This window comes from Tenrec ecaudatus, chromosome Y (genome assembly GCF_050624435.1).
Source record: "Tenrec ecaudatus isolate mTenEca1 chromosome Y, mTenEca1.hap1, whole genome shotgun sequence".
Taxonomy (NCBI): domain Eukaryota; kingdom Metazoa; phylum Chordata; class Mammalia; order Afrosoricida; family Tenrecidae; genus Tenrec; species Tenrec ecaudatus.
Genome location: NC_134549.1, coordinates 579,186 through 585,134, shown reverse-complemented (window position 1 = coordinate 585,134; position 5,949 = coordinate 579,186).

Sequence of the window (5,949 nt, the reverse complement as noted above, 5' to 3'; positions counted from 1 at the left end):
ATTCAAGTCTAAGTTGTCTTTCCCTCCGGAAACACCAGTGTCTCTGAGCACCAGTGAGCAACAAGACTTGAGGAAACTCGGTTATCTTCCAGGAGTTTGGGGAAGCTCAGAATAAAGGCACTTGGGATCCCCTTACCTGCCTCTCCAAAGAGTGTCATGTATGCAGTTAATCTGATTGCATTCTGGAAACAGAAGAGAGCAGAAGTCAGCCCACTAGGGAGCATGATTCCTTGTAATGAAAGTCCCCAAAGGAGGCTGACATAGTGAATGGGTAGGTCCATGGATCAAATATGACTACTGTGCCAAGGCCCATATTTGACCAATGCATCCATTCACTACTTCAGCCATTTGGGAATCACTCATTACAAGAACCTGTCTTCCCGCTGTGCTGATTTGAGGTTTCAGTTTGTCCTCACGGCCATCAAATGTGACCCCAAGAGAGTCAAGGTAAACACTGGTCTTGTAGTGTGTTGCCTTTTAGGCTACACAGCAGGAGTTCAGCAGTTGCAATTCACTGGCTTCCTATGTGGCAGAAGTTCAAAATTTTCTACGTCTCTACAGATTTACTTACAGTCTTGGTGAGCAACAGGGCCCTTTCTACTTTTGTCTAGACACCCCCTGGGAATCAGAATTGCATTTTTCAAAACTTATTATTCATTTGGAGTTCATCCTAACATCTCATTCCATAAAGCAGTTTTGTACATTTGCTTCCACAATCACTTTTCAAACATCAGTTATGAACCTATATTCCTTCCCCTCATCTCCCCTTTACTGACTACCACTCTCCTCTCCTTCTACCTCACATTAAAATACTCTATTCTGCTGTGTTTCTGTAGGCTCATCAATCCTGGGTGTGGTAGTTAATGAACTGCTGTCAGTTGGAGAGGATTGCCAGTGAATGGGGTTGATTTTGATCTGTCAGTCAAGATATAACCAATGAGGCCTATGTATGGAAATAGCCTTCTCCTGAGAATTCTGGAACTTCCTGATTATCCTCCTGGGAGGCTGGAGACACCTCTCCCTCTGCTTAATGCCTGAGGTGTTGCTCTCCTGAAAACACACATAGTGCTACACCCTGGGAACTCAAGAAGCCACAGGGATCAACCTGTTGCGGCCAGACCTCTGGAACCAGAGAAGCCACATAGAGGCCTGTGCCAGTGCTGAGATGCTTACAATGCCATGGAAATCTAAAAGACTTCAAATCAATTGGCCCTTGATCTTCCTGCATTTAACATCACTATATGTGTTTCCCTGAGTCTGAAGAGGACTTTATAGATTGGTATAGGACGTATGGGCCAATATTAGATTTATGAACTGGGCTGGGATGTTTTCTCAAAGCTCTTGTATATAAAGCTCCTTTGTGTGTGTGTGTGTGTGTGTGTGTGTGTGTTCATGAATTTGTTTCTCTAGTCTACCCAGGCTAACACATGGGGTTTCATAAACCGAAAAAGAAAACAACCCCAGATACAAAGTGAACTCAAAGGCAACCATTGTGTTTGTGAAAACACTTATTTATTTTTCTATGGAATATATCTTTCTGCAGCAACTCTTGGAGTTTATTCTGTAGGTTTTCTTTAACTAAAACTGAAAAACCTAGATGTACCACATATGGGGTTATGTATTGCTTTGTGTATGTGAGACCCTGAATTTGAAGACAGGCTTGAGGTGTTGCTGAGCCCTGTGTTGAATCCTTGTACTTAGACAATGCCATGCGGAGATATGAAAACCTTAGTGAGGCAGTGGCTTGTGAAGCCATGCCTCTGGGAACCTGTGGACCTGCTGTCATTGGGCTTCCATGGCATCAGGGGGACCCTCCAGGAGAACTTAAAAGGTAAGGCTGCGCACCTCTTATCACCTCAGTCAATGTTGCCCTGAAGAATCACTGCCAGCCATGAGGTGACAGATTTCAGGATAAAACCTGCTGTGTGTTTCCTGGCCATCTCTTCTGTGTGTCTAGTAAGCAGGGTCAGGGCAGTTTGTGGGGTGGCACAACTCCTGCTGCAGTTCTGAGTTGGCTCCCAGGGACAACTGGTGAAACAAGAAAATCTGAGATCCTGGCCAAAGGGCGCCACAAGGGCAGGAGGGCCAGAGCAGTGTAGGTGAGAAGGGACTCAGGGTGTCTCCCCAGGTTGAGCTCTGTGGTTGGGGCTTGTCTGCCTCTCACTGAACTTGAGTGCCCACCTACAGTAATGAAGCCAAAGTGGGTCCACCTACCCAGGGGTCCTGGGCAAGACAGGGCTATGCCCCAGGATTTAGCCACATGGGCCAGGAGCAGCTGCGAGAGCCTCTGGTGCGCATGCTTGTTCCAGTGCTCACGCCACCTGGCCGCCGGTGTAACCCCCAGTGCTGAAAGTGGAAATGCAGGTACAGAATGTCACAGCTGTGTATGCTGGCTTCAGAGGTGCTGAACAAGTGAACCTTGGTAACATCTTCCAGTAGGTGCACTGTGCTTGGAAGGCCCTGGTGAGGGAGGAAGACTTGGACTCCCTCAGGGGCATGGCTGTGTTCCAGAGCACCAGGTAGGGCTGCGACAAACTGTGGGGGCACCAGAAGAGGATCTGCAGCCTCGTGGGGGTACCTCCGTAAGGACTCCTGGCAGTACCTGGTCAGGTTCCAGAGACAGAATTTGATGACAACTAAGTTGGACGTGTGTCCCAGGATGCTCCCCAGGTATCATCTGTAAACATGCCTGTGGAAGTAGCAGTGCATCGGCGGTGGGTGGACTGAAACTCGTGAACCTCATGGTTGTGAGTCCCATTGTTCAAGATTGCATGTCTTTTGCCCTCCAGCAACATGTCCCGCTCGAATGTAAGCTCACTCTTGGCCCAAAGCTGCTTGGGGGACAGCTCCCTGAAGGACAAAATGTTTTCCATATTATAGTTCATTGAGAAACCTAAAAAGGCTATATGTGAAGCAGCCACGTACATTCTTATAAAAAGAATTGATTTGCTACCACCCGATAGGGATCAACAGAGTGGAGGAATATATTCCATGTCCTGATGATTAAAGAGGCTGGGAAATACAGGAGAGGGTGGCTGAAGACTGAGTCATCACTCCACACAGGCATTGTTGCCTGTTACCATTCTGGGCCCCTGTGCTATGGTGCAGATCACCCAAAGTCTGAGGCAAGATCCACAGTGTGCTGTCATGGGGAGCAAGAGAGACCTCACAATATGGTCCAGCTCAGCAAATGTGTCACCTTCTTGGGCCTTGCTCAGTCCTAAAATCTGGCTGGGTCATCTTTATTTGGTGGGAGGGACAGTGTCTGGAGATGGGATGCCTAGGAGCTTCAGGTCACCATCAAAAGAATCCAAGAGTGCCGGGCCATTCTTTGAAAAGTCTTCAGTGATTTCCCCATCCAATCTGACTCAAAGAGCACGGTGCCTAGAGTACCCAGAGTGACCCATGTTGGACATATCAGATATGCAGCAGGAAGTTGTGGAGCTCCAGCTTTTCCTTTCTTGAAATAACAGAAAGATAGACCTGTTGCCTGGCAGAATGAGAGTCAAGCGGCCACACAGAGCAGCGAATCACACACCTAAGGATCCCACAGAATACACACAGATGGTGAGGGTACAAAGGTAGAAACACCCATTCTGAAGTCTGAACTAGACATGCTGTACGCCAAGGATGAGGCCCCAAGAGGTGTGCTAGTGTTGAGAATGATGTAGGATTGATTTCATGCATTTGGCTAACTTTAAACTTGGGCCTTACTGTTTGTAGATGCAGAAACAAGCATGCCTGCCCTTCTAGAGCCTGATCCCGCCCAGCCCAGAGCTTTCTCTGTCATATTTTGTTTGCCTAAAGGAGCTGACTGATGGAAAGAAGGTCTTCAGGGTGGGCCGGATGGTTTTGCTGGTGTCCAGTGAGCTTCAAGGAAGGAGAGGAGGGAACTTGCCTCAGCTAATTTGCTAGCATGTCTCCTGCCTACGGGCTAGGAAAGGAGGTTAAGGGTGCATCTAGTAAGAACGTTTAAGGGGTGGGAATCTTGCAGGGTATGTGGAATTCAGGCTTGTGGTGGGAGTTGTACACAGAAGACACTCCAAAGTTGAAGCTCCTGAAAAATGCACACTGGAGGGGCTCCAGATGACTTCCAAAGAAGGTGGAGATGATGTCAGGGGCTGTGCCAATGAAGATGGCGCTGCGGCAATAGGCGAATGAGGAAGGGCATCTGGGGAAGGCCCTTTGCCAGCAGCTATTTGTGAGCAAATGGGTTGGTCAGGTGGCCCTTTGTATGAGGCACGGCCTGGATGCCTGGAGATGCAGACCCCTGGGGGTGGTAGCACATTGCCTTTAGCAAAGTGGACAGCAGCTGAAGTGATGCTAGATGAAGAGACACTCCAGAAGGCTAACCGCAACTCCATGTTACTACAGGTGTCAGTGTGTGAGGGGGAGGAGGGTCGGGGGGATTTTTGCAGGGGATGACATGTGGAGTGGAGTGGGGAGGCTGAGTGCAAGGGCTGGGATGAGTGAGATCCAGAGATAGATGGGAGTGTAGGTACACCATATCATGGAGCTTCAGAAGGCGGGGATTGGCAAGAATTGGAAGGCGCTGGGGCGCGTGAATGAGAAGACCCCATGCACTTCCCTCCTCCAGGCTTGGCATCTACCCAAGTCCCAGCCCCACCCCAGATCACGGCCCCAGCCCAACTCTAGCCTCAGGCCCAAAACCAGACCCAGACTCAGAACCAGACCCAAACCCAGACCCAACCCCATACCCAATTCCAGCCCATTGCTGGAGCTACTGCTATGGCTGTGGGCCACCTGATCCCAGGAGTCTTGGAACACTCTGGATGACATACAGATGCAGCTGAATACCCCAGGTGTCAGAGTCAGCAGCTGCTGCCATCACCTGAGGTGCAGGTTGCTTCACAATAGCCAGACTCACCTGGAGCGCAGAAGTGTCACGGTTTAGGGCATTGTGGACTTCTGGATGAAAGCTGTATCCTTGGCCCTTGGCCAACAGTGGCCAGTGAGCTGGACTAAGGGATACACAGAGAGGCGCAGGGGTCAAAGAGGGTAGAAATAGGGTGGTGGCACAGAGGTCATGACTACTTGGATGACTTTAATCCTACCTACAGCCCAGACTACTTTCCCCCAAATCCGCCACCCTGCCCTGTGCATGCCCACACCATTTGTCCCATAATGGCCCTCCCTTGACCTTGAGATATCTTCAGAGCTTCCAATGCAGCTAGGCAACCCCTTAGGACATCTCTGGGCATGCATCTCAGGCGTCGGTGTGAAGTGCCCCTTCCCCTTTTTTACTGGCAAACACCGGGCCCCAGAGACCAGGGCACATGTAGAAAACTTCATGGGCCCCAAGTCAGACACATGTTACCAAAGCCAGGGGAGAGATACAGGGGGAGCAGAGAGCCCAGATAACCACTAGGGACCTCAGAGGCATCTGATAAAGGGACATGGGAGAGTCTGGGTGTGGATGTGATATTAGCCAGAGGTAAGGGATGCTCCCTGTCCTCTAGGTGTGCTCAGCCAGTTCTCTGGTCTCACCTTGACAACCTGGATGACTTGAGAACCACTCCCAGTTGTCAGGCATGATCAGCGAGGAAGTTAAACACATGCTTAGCTACTTGGCCAACATGAAGGTCTGGTGGTAACTGGAATGGGCATGGGAAGCCGACATTGGCCATTCTCAAATCCACCTCCCTATTGTTCCACCCCATCCACCCAACTAGAGAAGGTCTTTGAGCTGAAGAGGCAGTGAAAAATTATTTTCTTCTTTCAAAACAATCCGTTTCAGAACAATTCCAGAATGAAGCTGTGCTTAAAACCTACAAGCTTCTCATCACCGGTATGTATGCGCTCCCTTGACATATGTGAGGCAGTGTGCCCAGCGGATGTGAGTCCAGGGTGCACTTTTCCAAAGAGAGCTCTTCAGCAGCACTGATTTCCTGCATTCTCTTGGGGCTGGGCTTTCCCTCTGCAGGATAT